The sequence below is a fragment of the Macrotis lagotis genome, chromosome 7 (genome assembly GCF_037893015.1).
Source record: "Macrotis lagotis isolate mMagLag1 chromosome 7, bilby.v1.9.chrom.fasta, whole genome shotgun sequence".
Lineage (NCBI taxonomy): Eukaryota > Metazoa > Chordata > Mammalia > Peramelemorphia > Peramelidae > Macrotis > Macrotis lagotis.
The window spans coordinates 210,767,595-210,781,099 of NC_133664.1; the positions used below are offsets into that span (position 1 = coordinate 210,767,595).

At 41.1% G+C, this 13,505-nt stretch overlaps 1 pseudogene; it reads right to left on the reverse strand.

Moving 5' to 3' along the window:
- Nucleotides 1–973: 973 nt before the first annotated feature.
- LOC141493983 (lactoylglutathione lyase pseudogene) lies at nucleotides 974–1,791 on the reverse strand (annotated as a pseudogene).
- Nucleotides 1,792–13,505: the final 11,714 nt, after the last annotated feature.

The window sequence follows — 13,505 nt, forward strand, 5'->3', positions numbered from 1 at the left end:
TAGTAACCTCAGTCAATCACAGAACTAGGAAAGATCTTCTAATCTTATTCAAAGATTATGGACCCAAGATTAGAAGGAAATTGACCCCAAGTGGCATAGGTTGACCTAGAGGTTTTGACCTAACACCACTGAGTTTGTGCAATTAGGTTCATTCATGATAACCTGCACTCCTCCTGTGACGACTGGGGTTCAACAACATAACATGCATGGCATGATCAAGGAGGGGAACATATTGGAGATGTCATGGGATGTGTGGATCTCTTAGATTGTAACTGAAATGTTAAGAGCCTATGAAAATTCAGGAGGGAAGGGAAAGAGTTTTTCAAACTATAAAATATCACACATTACTGTACCTTGGTGAGCCTCACACTAGGGGGCACTCCTGTCTTGCAAAATCTGTTAATAAAAAACTTTATTTCTCTCACTCCAGCAGATTTGTTTTTCACATTGATAACCTGCCTGACACTTGTCACCCTGGGAAGTTATGCTGAGGATAACCCCTAATCCCATGGCTCTTGGTCTTCTGGCTTTATTCTGTGTAGTTCCTAGGTGGAAGAAGTCAGCTATAGTTTCTATTGGATTGTCATGCAATTTGATGCAAAGTACAGAGTTTTGCTGGGGTAGTTATATGGGAGTTGGCTGCTTTGTCTCTGTGATCCTAGCAAGAAGTTGGTATTGTTACTTTTATTTTTGGCACAACAAATACTTTATTCTAAATTCTACAATTTTTCCATTTGAAGTTCATATTAAATTTCAAGCCCTGCACCTCCCCTTACTCTCTATTATGAAAAGTTATTTCTGGTGGATTTAAATCTCAGAAGACTTCATAACACAAGCACATTAAATGCTTTCTTGAAAATGATGGTTAAACAAAGTTACCAGCAAAGAGAAGTGATATTCAGAAAGCATAAAAGGCTAATTTAAAAATCAGCCTCTGAGGAGGAATTGTACTAATTATTACATAAAAGGCAAAGATGCATGACTACATTCAAGGACATAGCTAGAACCACAGTATTTCAACTAATAGAAAGACACACAATGCTTTAAGACAGAACAGTAAATGTTAAATATAGCCAAAAATGGGTCATGAATAGAGCTAAAGAACAAATTTTAAATGGAGAGGACTGTGTAAATACCGCATTCTTCCTTTAGTCTAGCAACCTTGAATCACATTGTTCTTGTTTTCAAAATCTTCTAAAACTGTAGTATTCTTGAAAAATTAAGTGAGGGTTATCATATGATTAGGATTCAGAATTTCAATCCAGTAGCCATCAGGATCTTGAATAAATGCCAGTCCTTTCATTTTGCCTTCATCAGGTTTCTTCAAAAATTTTACTCCTAATTCCTCAAATCTTTTACAAGCATCTTGTACATCAGGAACAGCAATTCCTACATGGCCAAATCCCCGAGGGTCTGAATTGCCATTATGATAGGCCTGTTTCTCATCATTTTCAGTGCCCCAGTTGTGGGTTAACTCAAGAGTTCCTTTCCTGGAAAAGGTCCAAGCTGTTCTTTCATTTCTGTCTTTTAGGATGTCATTTTTGTCTTCAAAGGCCAAGAAGTCGAGTGAAAATTTCATAGTGGGAAAATCATACTTTTGGAGTAGTGTCATTCCAAGAATCCTTGTGTAGAAATCCAGTAACTTTTTTGGATCCTTTATTCTTAACATTGTTTGTTGCAACAGGAAATCCTTGGTGCTGGGGTCTGGGTCGGAGCAGAAACTCAGGGCCGCCTCGTCGCTCAGTCCCTCGGGAGCCTGCAGAGACTCAGCCATGACTGGAGAAGCGAAGATGCCGAAAGATGGAGCTCCTGGCCTCCCCCTAGTCCTCACATTACCCGCAGTCCCGGGGGCCAGTTTAGCTGCCTGTTACTTTCTTTTGGCTCAGATGTGTGTCCTATCTATTTCCATCAATTTGCAAATAAAACTGCTCATATTTTGAACCTAGTGAATGAACCTGTATAATTGTAAAGGGAACAGAGGTTACCTTTGTGGAATTCTAGAAACCAATACTTGCGGATCATTTGGATGGGGGACACAAAAATAGAGGAATGAAGGGTCTGCAAAGGAGAACCTCTGCCAAAGTTTTGCACACACTCCTTTATTTGATATACCATTTTACAATTGCCTTTCTTCCATCAACGTCAGATGTCACGACAAACTTGTAAAACCATTTGGGGTATACTTGGTAAAGACACTGCGTGGTTTGCCATTTCCTTCTCTGGTGGATCCATTTTGTCAGACAGTCAGAGCTTAGGGGACTTGCAGGCCAGACCTGTCTGAGTCTGGATTTGTGTCCCTTATCCACTGAGCCACCAGTGGTGTCCTAAAAATAAGAACACCACCATCTATCACACTTTCCTTCCACCGGGCCTCAGATATCATCATAAACTTGGTGTATTAGGATTATGATTATATGGTTAGTAATGACTTATTCCAAGTGCTACAGGAAAAAGTTAGCGCTGAGATCAGGTCAGGCAATGGGTACAGATATAGAGTCAAACTCTACAGGAGAATGATCACAGAAAGTGTGGAAACACGTCAGCCGGGGAACCCTGGGCTTGTTCTTGGTCCCCCCTCCCCCCGACTTCCTGGGGCTCTTTGGACAGTTTTATTTTCTTCCTCATAACAGTCAGTGAAGGGTGGGAAGAGGGAGATGGGTGCGTGTATGTGTGTGGGGGTGGTCAGGCTGGGGATTGGGCAGAACAAATTCAATCTTACTAAAGGCTGCGTGGAGGCACCACATGAAGAATTCCTTCCAAGTCCGCTCCCTTTATTTGAAAGATGAGCTCCGGGGCCGCTACTCCGTGACTTGTCGCGGGTCCACGGTGGCCCCGGGGGAAGCGGCGGGGCGGAGGGAGGAGGGGTCTCCCGGCCCCGGCCCGGCCCCGACCCCCAGCGCTTGCCCCTGGGAGGCTCCGGCCCCGGGAAGCCGCGGGGACCCAGGGCCCCGAAGGGAGACGCGAGGCGCCCCCAGGGGAAGCCGGCGGGGTCCCCGCGGGTCCCACTCCGTGTTCGGAAGAGAGGGGCGGCCGAGGCGCGAGGCCTTGGGGCCGGGGGCGCCGCGCCCCCCGAGACGCTGCGGGACGAAACTTCACCGGGAGTGTCGGAGAGCGGGGGCCGCCTGCGCTCGCCTCCAGCTTCCCTGGGAGGGGGCATCCGAAACATGGCCAGAATGCAACCTGACGGGCTGTGGCGAAGCCTCGTGTCTGGCAGCGCCTTAGACATGGGATTGTTCTCCAAGAGCAGAAGAAAGCGTTTGTCTCACGGGCCTTCGGCTCCTGAGGAGTTTCTGGCGCCCTTAGATTTACTGCGCCGGGCAATGTGCATTGCTCTCCAGTAAGAGTGATAATTCCGTTTTCCAGGAAAATGTGAAAAGGGAGACACTACCAGAGATGCTGCCTAATAAAACGTGGCCGCTACCCTGGATTAGCCTCCTATTTACAGTTCATGATGAATCGACCTGACCCTGCTACCTGTAGTGGATGAAAGTAGGTGTGACCGATACCTCTTCCAGCAGCTCTCTTATACAAGATGAGAAACAGTTCCTAAAAGAAATGTGGAGAATGTTTTTTTTTTTTTTTGCTAAATTTTTCTAAGTTTGGGAAATAAAATCACTGGGAACAAAATAACAGGGAAGTTCTTTCAGAAAGCATGTCAGTTTTGGTAAAATAGGTATAGCTCATTATTTTTTCCCACTTAGTACTAATCTGAGCAAGCTAGTTCATATCTTATAAATAAGAGGATTGCTTATAGCATAAACTGGTAGAAATAAGAGAATGCAATAAGAATAAATTAAGAAATGGCTCCAATTGTAGCTATAAAGACATAGTTTAACCATTTTTAGAGAAATCAAGTATGGAAATGGAATTATACAATAACTTGATTTACTTTTGAGGTAGCAGGGAAATTAAAATTTATCTCTCTAGTTTAGAGTTTGAGATTTTTAACAATATTATTCACTGAGGGAATACAAAATGTGAATAAGTTGTTAAATGAAATTCTCTGAAGTTGTGCTAATAGAATGATACCAGCAATGTTAGTGAGACATCTTTATTTTCAGTTCATAAACTTAAATATCTGTAATGTCCTAGGTTTTGGGGATATAGAGGGGAAAAAAAACCCCAATCCCCTGAAAGATTACTTGCTTTTGAGAAGCTTGCATTAAGATTCAGATTTTAAGTGTGAAGTAGACAAAAGATGAAGGCCACTTATTTCTGTTGAATGGTTTATGACAGAAGGAAATTGTATATCATGCTTTTCCAACAGTACTATTTGTTGCTCAACATGCCTTTTTTTAATGTAGATATTAAAGTGTCTTTTCTGTTGTTTAGTGGAATCAGAGAGATGTTAATCTTTTCATTCATTCTTAAAACTGCTACTGAGAGACAGTAAATGGAGAGCTCTCTTGATGAAGCCAAGTCCTGGCTCTGACATGACCTTGAGCAATTCATTTAATTTCTCAGTAGTCTAGGCCAGTCAGTCTCTTTAAGATTTCAAATTGCAGAGATCTACCTCCCTTGGTAGAGGAAGTTTCTAGGTTCTGGAATTTGCCAAGCCAATGAAATCTTATTTCTATTTCCCTTTCCTTACTATAAAAATATAAAATCCTTTTGCTTGATTCAAAGCCTTTCATTGTCTGCCCCCTGTCCTTTTAGTCTTATACCTTATACCCCCCTCTACATTTAACCCCAATCAGTGACACTGGTCTCTATGAACAAGACACTCATCTCCCTACTTCAGACATTTCATAATGTATCTGTGGAAGGAGAAGTCTCTTCAGGCTCCCATCCTACCCCCTATCCCTAGCATTTTCAAATAGGTGGCTCCTATGCTGAAGAAAGATGCAGGGATGAAGGGATCTGAAGTGAAAAGTGAGGTGAGAGCCTAGGCTGGGGGATTGGGCTGGGAGCTGGGAGCTGTGAGCCTGGGAGTGTCAGACTTTCCAGAAGGGACCCCTGAATCTGCATGGAATGTTTTCCTTCTTCATCTTTGTCTTATGACTATTCAAAGTCCCACCTTCTACAGCTAGACTTTTCATGATCTCTCAACATTAGAACTTTCTCTTTGGTGATCATTTCCATTTTATTTTCTATATAACTTGTTTGAAGATGGTTATTGGCATTTAATCTCCCCCATTAGATTGTTAGCTCATAAGAGCAAGGACTACCCCTTATTTTTCTTTGTATTCCTAGAGCTTACACATGCCTGAGCAAGCTACATCTTAGGAACTTCATACATGCTTTTTGGCTGCATGACCCTATTAACTCTTTACACCTAAAATAAAATGGAAAGTTCTCATAGCCATAGTTGAATTTTTTCAAACCATCCTCATGCTTTGTAGATAGCTCTTTTAAGAAGATAAGTTTTGGAAGTTACTGATCTGCTTTGGTAGAGGGAGTTTCCCTGCCCTAATAAAATTGCAACTCTTCAAAGAGACAGCTAAGGGAGTTTTTTGGGTCTCACTGGGTACTGTCGGTCTTGGAGACCTGAATTCTCTTAGTTCACCCCTTGTGTAAAGCCCTGCAAGCATCAGAATCTTGACTCTCTTAGCCTGCCTGAAGAATAGTTGTAAGCCTTTCTCTGAGGTCTCTGACCTAGGTTTTCCTAATTATTCTCTTCCTTTGGTGCTGTTTGCAATAGAAAAGAAAGGGGATGCAGTAGACAGGTGAGCTATTATAGAAAACACCTGGATGCCATAGCCAGAGTCTGCCATCTTGCTTAAGGAATGCTCTGGGCATAGCTGAGGTTCTTAAACACATGGAGGACATCATAGTGGACTCCCAGTGACATGCGTCCCAAGCAGTTGAGGCACTCCTCAATGCCCATCACACCCAACACCTGTAAAGTAGTCATCTGGAAAAAATTTAAACCCAGTTACTGAATTGCCCCCATGTCACCATCAAATGACTTAATGCTCTTAACCCTGCTGAGTGTCTAAGAAATTGTCCCTAGTCTAGAAAGTGACCAGTCTGTGAGCAGTGACCACAAATCTGATCCTGCTGACCATGACTACATCAAGATTCTGGACCACCTGTTAACTCCATGAATGGACCTCACAGAGACCCCCATCCCCAATGCTGACGTCTCTGGGTTCACAGATGGTTCCTGTCTTAGGAGTCTGAGGGACAAGTGGTTTCAGGTTATGGTATCACCATGGTGAAGGAGGAACTACTCTCTAGTCAGCTGCCTTTTGCTCACTCAACCCAGCTGGCCACGTTGAAAGTAGTGTGAAGGGCCTGTGACCTAGGGAAAGACTGAAAATTAACATCTCCATGTATAGCTGTTATGCCTTTAGAGGTGTATGTGACTTTGGGATGTTGTAGAAGCAAAGAAGATTTTTAAACTCCACTGGACAGTCCATTAAAAGTAGTAAACAAGTTTCCAGATTGCTGGTATGCTTGATCCTGCCTAAAGAAGTGTTTGATGTTAAAACTGCTGGCCATTCTTGTGATTCTACCCCTGAAGCTCAAGGGAATCAACTAGCTCATTAGGTGGCAAAGGAGGCAGCTCTTTCTTTCCCAGTTGCTATTATCTCTTATGCCATACTCACTGTACTTCCACCACTCAAACTAGTGACTTAATAAAAAGCACCAACTTCAATCTCCCCAGACACAGTACAACAGTGGACATTAAAAAGGTGTTCTCAAGACCTAGAAGCAGGACTTTGGAAACATGAACTGTGAATTGTCTTCCCCTGCCAGCTACATCAGCCTTTACTAACTCATTTGCACCATTTGAGTCATTAGGTGTTGATAAGCAATGGTGGAGAATGTCAGCGCACATGAGGAAGTGGTATTTGGATTCTAACTTGTCCTCTGTATAATCCTTTCAAACCTCTCATATCTTCCTTAGGAATTTCCCAGTTCCTTCCTCTCCATTTGACATCTGGCAGATTGATTTCATTCTGCTGTCCCCATGCAAGGGGCACAAGTATACATTACTTATGGTCTGTATGTTTTCTAGTTGGGTAGAAGATTTTCCATATAAAACAACAACCACTGGAATGGTAGGAAAAAATTTATGTGAACAGACCATTCCTTATTTGGGGAAATTCATGGTGCTTGGTATACTCATTTTAGAGGTCAGAGACTTAAAGTGATCTTGGAAACTTGGGGACTTCATAAGCACTTAGGTGCGCCTGTCATGCCTAGTCCTCAGGGCATGTGGAGAGAATGAATGGGTTGTTGAAAGAATTGTAAGGGAAAGTAACCCCTGATTTCAAAGCATCCTGGATTATCACCAAAGCACTTGCCCTCTGATCTTAGACAGTGGGAAAACCATACTGTCCCTAAACCTTGTCTCTGTTGAAATCTCTCCTTTAGCATCTCATCTCCAAGAATACTGAATCTTAGTCAGCAGATTCAACAGGTCTAGGATTTTGTCTCAATCTGGTTGCTTCCGGAGACTAGCCCTTTTTTATCTCCCCTGGTAAATGGACTTCCTGGAAGGACCATGAGAAATTATAAAACCTGCAGGTATGATTGTAATTCTCAAAATCCAGAACCTAAGCTGGATAAGATTCTTTTCAGCACTGATTATATGTCTCTATATGTATATGGGTATGTATTTGTGTATGGATGGCCAGCCCCCCCCCCCCTTTCCCAGATTTCTTCTCACTGCTTCCTTTTCACTGCTCTACAGCTTGGGGATAGGGGGATCAGTCTTGTCCTCCTGAATCTGCTGCTCCTCCCCTTTTCAGAAGTTTTTCTCATAAATAGTATGGAGTATAGGATGAAAGACATCAAAAGAATGAAAGAAATCAGTGGAGAAATGTTTTTAAATGAGATTTTTATTTATTTGCTTAGTAACTACTTGAATTTTTAGTAACTACTTGAATTTTTCTATTTTTGCATAAAGTTAAGTGGAAGTTATATCTATAACAATTTGTTCTCACTTATGAAAATTCAAATTATTTGAAGTTATTGTTACACTGGTGAAACTTAAAGGGCAAAGAGTATAACCCTCTATCAGATGGTGGACAGGCAGGTTTAGTCTGGGCAAGGTCATCTAGTCATGGGAAATATGTCAATTTTAAGCCATGGAATTTCTAAACAGTGAACTTGGCCTGTTGTATATCTACAAGATTCTGTATTATTACAGTAATGACTTTATTTTTAGGTTTTTGCAAGGCAAATGGGGTTAAGTGGCTTGCCCAAGGCCACACAGCTAGGTAATTATTAAGTGTCTGAGACCGGATTTGAACCCAGGTACTCCTGACTCCAAGGCCGGTACTTTATTCACTACACCACCTAGCCGCCCCACAGTAATGACTTCTAATGATTTTGTTATTACACCACAACAAATTTAAACTTGAAGAAAACCAGATGAAGGATATTAAGTGAAATCTTTTATGTATGTTTGAATACTAGTAAACTTGTACTGCTGATTGCAGCCCATGAGAGAAATATAATTGTATCTAGCCTTAAGCTGTATGTGGTAGAATTTATTTGGGGTGAAAGTCTTTGGGAATATAATTGCTTTTTTGTGTTTGACTTCAGGTATTGTTGTCTGATGGATCATTAAGTCTGTAATCCATTATTTGGAAGAACTACTAAAGCTAATACCCAAGTTACTTAGAGGAAATGTGATTCTAAATGGGCACAGGTGGAGGTCAACTCTGGGAAAAGGCCAGAGGGATGATTTTTGGTCTCAGTCCAAGAGAAGTCTTTCTTCTGGTTCAGTTTCCTCATTGAAAAGAGATGGTGCCCATCTGACTATTCCTGAGTATGGCTATTAGACAGAGTGGTTGATTGTCACACTTATGTGAATTCAAATGGTTGCATGAATTCAAATGGAGCTAAGGATTCTACTGTTTATATCTTGAGTTACCAATGACTAATTTGATTTTGTTTTAATTGTGTCCCTGCTTTTTCTCTCTTTAGCAGATTTTCCACAATCAGAGCTGTAAACAGTTACATGGGTGCAAGCACAATATGTCTTACCATGTTCCCCTACATACTGGTAAGATCAATGCTGCCTGAATTGGTCAAATATCACATGATATAGGTAGATAATACTGATTCAGCTATCAACTTTGAAAGTCATGGAATTTTGTTATCCACACTTGGTTGTATTTTTGTTTTTATTCTTCCTTTTTTTTTTATTTATTGCTGCATGCCTATTAACAACTCCCCAAAGTTTGGACTCTAGACTAAGTGTGCCATGGAAAAGACCACATGGATGCAGAAGTTGCATGAGAATTTTGTCTCCCCAGGATCCTCCCCAAGTGGGATTCCAGGTTCTTCTCCTTATTGAACCTGATACTCACTCCAATCTTGATTCTTTTTTTAAAAAAATTAAATATTTTATTCATTTATTTTTCCAAGTACATGGAATGGTAGTTTTCAACAATCATTTTCTTGCAAGGTTTTAAGTTTTGCATTTTTATCCCTCCCTCCCTCTTTTCCTTCCATCCTCCCCCTCATACTAAAGGACACATGTATGTACATATATATATGTATACTGTGTATTGCATGAATGTATGTACACATATATACATACCATAGTGCATATAAATATATGTTCATATACATAAATATAACACACATACACAGATGCATATATACACATTTATATTCATGTATGTATGTGTTGTAATGTACATGGAAATGTATGTATTGACTCTTCCTCAAATACCCTAATCACACATTGCCCAACCTCCTCATTTCCATGAGCATGAGTTCTAGGAGCCTGAAGAAAACAGCTACTTTGATTTTTATTGACTATAGATATGAATAGCATGAACTTCAAAGGAAGTGAGATTAGACAACTCCCCTGCATTGCCCAGTGAGCTAAGGAGAATGAGTGAAAATGTAACTAGTGTGTAATGATCTGGTTCTTCTCACTTTACTTTCTTTAACTCAGTTCATCTAAGACTTGTGATTTCATGAGCTTGGGAAGGGTCTTTAGAAAATATTTAATCTGGAAATAAATCCTCATATTTTAAAGATGAGTAAAAGACCAGAGAAGCAAAATGACTTGTTTCACCCTTCTGTGAAAACTTCCCATCAAGAAGCCTTGTTTTCCATAAGAGTTAATTGATGGAATACATGGAGAGAGAGATTTAAGGTAGAGAAGTCTATGGAACAGATATTCCAGAGGACAAAATACTTTGAAGTACTGAATAGAGTTAGGTTGAAATTTTGGGGAAGGAGAGATAAAAGAAATCAAAATAAGTAATCAGGTGGTAGGGTTAAGGAGTGAGGTAGTTTATAAATTCATGTAAACAAGTCTCATGGTAGTTTTCTTTAGAATAGATTCTAATGAAGGTGAAGTTTAATATGGCAATGAAGAAGAGAGAACCTAGATGAGGGGGGAACACCTTCTACTGATGCAGTCAGGTACCTTCTCTGCCATTTATAGTAGGAGAGTTGTCTAGAATTCTGGAAGGCTAATTGATTTGCTCACAGCTGTACAGTTTTTTAAAATTTATTCTTGATTTATTTATTTATACATTTCTAAAATCATCTTGTTGTAAGAGTAAGCATAATCAGGCTCCCCCCCCATAGAAAAATCTCATGAAAAATAGAGAGGAAAAAGAAAAAAAATTGTATTTCAGTCTGTGTTCAGATCATAAGTCTATCAGATAAGTTGCTTCCATATTTTTTTCCACAGTTGCTATTGCTAATTGTATTTCCCTCCATCCATTCCACTCTCATTTAGTCTATTCTCTCTCTCCTTTCACTTTGTCCCTCCTCAAAAGTATTATGTGACAACTGAGTGGTGCAGAGGACAGGGCCCAGCCCTGGGGCCAGGAGGACCCAAACCTAAATCTTGCCCCAGACAGTGTTAATAACCACCCAGATGCATGGTTCCAGGCAAGCCACCCATCCCCATCACCTTGCAAAAAAGCAAAAAAAAAGTGTATTATATCTGACCACCCTTTCCCATGATCTTCCTTCTCTGTTACCTACATTCCCCCTCCCTTCCCCTGTCCTCTTTCTCCCATCCCCTTCCTCTAGAGAAAGATAAGATTTCTGTACCCTATTAAGTGTGTATATTATTTCCTCTCTGAGCCATTTCTGATGAGAATGATGGCTCACTTATTCCCCCAGACTTTCCCCCCCTTCCACTCCATTGCAAAAGCTTTTTCTGGACTCTTTTATGTGAAATATCATGGCCCCTTCTACCTCTCTTTTCCTTTTTCTCCAGTATATTCCTTTTCACCCATTCACTCCATCTTTATATTATATTTACTTTCATATTCATCTTTCTCCTGTGCCTTGTCTAAATATATTCCTTTTAACTACTCTTTTAATTGAGATGGTTCATATGAGTTATCAGTATCATTTTCCTATGCAGGAATACAAGCAGTTCAATACAACATTAAATCTCTCATAATTTGCCCTTCTCATTCACCCTCTCTATGCTTCGTCTGACTCCTATACTTGGAGATTAAACTTTCTGTTCATCTCTGGTCATTTCAACAGGAAATTTTGAAACCCCCCCTATTTCATTGAAAATCCATCTTTTTCCTTGGAAGAGGATGTTCGATTTTGCTGGGTAGTTGATTCTGGGTTGTAATCCAAGCTCTTTTACTTTTGGGAGTATCATATTCCAAGCCCTATGAGCCCTAGACATAGTTAAGTCTTTTTCTTTTGACTTAGGAGTTCTTAAATTTGGCTATAATTTTCCTGGGAGTTAATTTTCTTGGATTTCTTTTAGGAGGTGATCTGTGGATTCCTTCCATTTCTATTTTTACCCTCTGCTTCTAGACTATCAGGGTAGTTTTCCTGTAGAAATTCTTTAAAAACATAGTAAAGGGACTTCCGGCCAAGATGGCGGAGGGAAGACAGGCACAGTTCTAAAGTCTCCTGATCTCTTCCCTATCTACCACATGAAACAAACCTCTTAAAAGAAATTCGACTCAAAAAAACCCAGAAAGAAAAGCCAGAAGAAAGAACATCTACCTAGGGATTTGTCTCCAGCAGGAGCTGTGGCTGAATTCCAGTGGGTGAGTCTGGGCCCAGAGGGAAGATCAGCCCCGATCAACCAGACTAGCAGCTGAATTGGAACCGGGAGTCTGAGGGCCCGAGAGCCGAACCTGCTGGATCAGAGGTGGGGCTGGACCACAGGTGGGCATGAGTCTGTGGGGGAGCAGAGGTGCTGGTGTTGGAGCTGTCCCCCTGGAGATCCCAGACAGGGCTGGGGGGAGAATTCTGGAGCAGGGGTGCAGCGGACACCATCCCTGGGCTCCTCTGGTCTGAGTGCCATTACAACTCAGACTTCTCCCCTAACAAACAAATGCAAACTACTTCTGCCTCAGGCCCAGGTGTGTGAGCAGAAGAACCAGCCCAGCTGAGGAATGACCTCAGGTCAGGGGAAAGCCCACCATTGATTGAAGGCAAAAGAATTCAATACCTCCAACTCCTCCCTTCAAGGAAAAGGAGAGGGCCTCAAACCAAGGTCACAGATACTCCAGAGAACGCAATCAGCACCTCCTACTGGCCAGCCAGAGAAACTGCACTCAGTGAGTAAAGACTTTAGCGATCCCAAGCCCCTGTGAACCAGCCCCTCCAAAACTCAGGTCTCAGCAAAATGAAGAAGGGTCAGCGGAAAGGTGGATCCATAGAAAATTTCTTGGAAGGGAAAGACACTAACTCAGAGAGACCTGGAACCTCTGAGGAGAATAAAATCTGGTCTTCAGCACAGAAAGACTTCCTTGAAGAAATAAGGAAGGAGTTTAAAAATCAACTAGAAAATTTGGGGGGAGACAATTAATACCTTGCAACAAGAAAACAAATCTCTCAGATCTTCAAATGGGTAAATCCAAAAAGAAATTAATTCTCTCAAAACCTCAGTTGGTCAAATGGAAAGCTCTTTCAAAAGTAGAATTGACCAATTAGAAAAGGAGTTGCAAAAGGTTAACGAAGAAAACTCCTCCCCCCAAAAAAAGAATGGAGTCTACAGAAACTAATGACTCCATGAGACAGCAAGAGTCAGTTAAACAAATTCAAAAAATAGAAAAAATAGAAGCAAATGTAAAATACCTCATCAACAAAACCACTGACCTCGAGAATAGATCGAGGAGGGGCAACCTGAAAATTCTAGGACTTCCTGAAAACATTGAAGAGCAAAAAAAAGCCTGGACTTAATATTACAGGATCTAGTGATGGAAAACTGCCCTGATATCATGGAATCAGAGAGCAAAATAGTTATTGAAAGAGTACGTCGATCCCCACCAGAAAAAGATCCTAAAATGAAAACACCAAGGAATGTTGTGGCCAAACTGCAGAACTATCAGATAAAAGAGAAAATCCTGCAAGCAGCCAGAAAGAAACAATTTAAATATTAAGGAGCCACAGTAAGGATCACGCAGGACCTGACTGCAACAACATTAAGGGATCGAAGGGCCTGGGATGAGATATTTCGAAGAGCAAGGGAGCTTGGAATGCAGCCAAGAATCTACTTTCCTGCAAAGCTGAGCCTTCTCTTCCAGGGAAAAAGATGGACATTTAACGAAATGGAAGAATTCCAAAAATTTCTGATGTAAAGACCAGAGCAA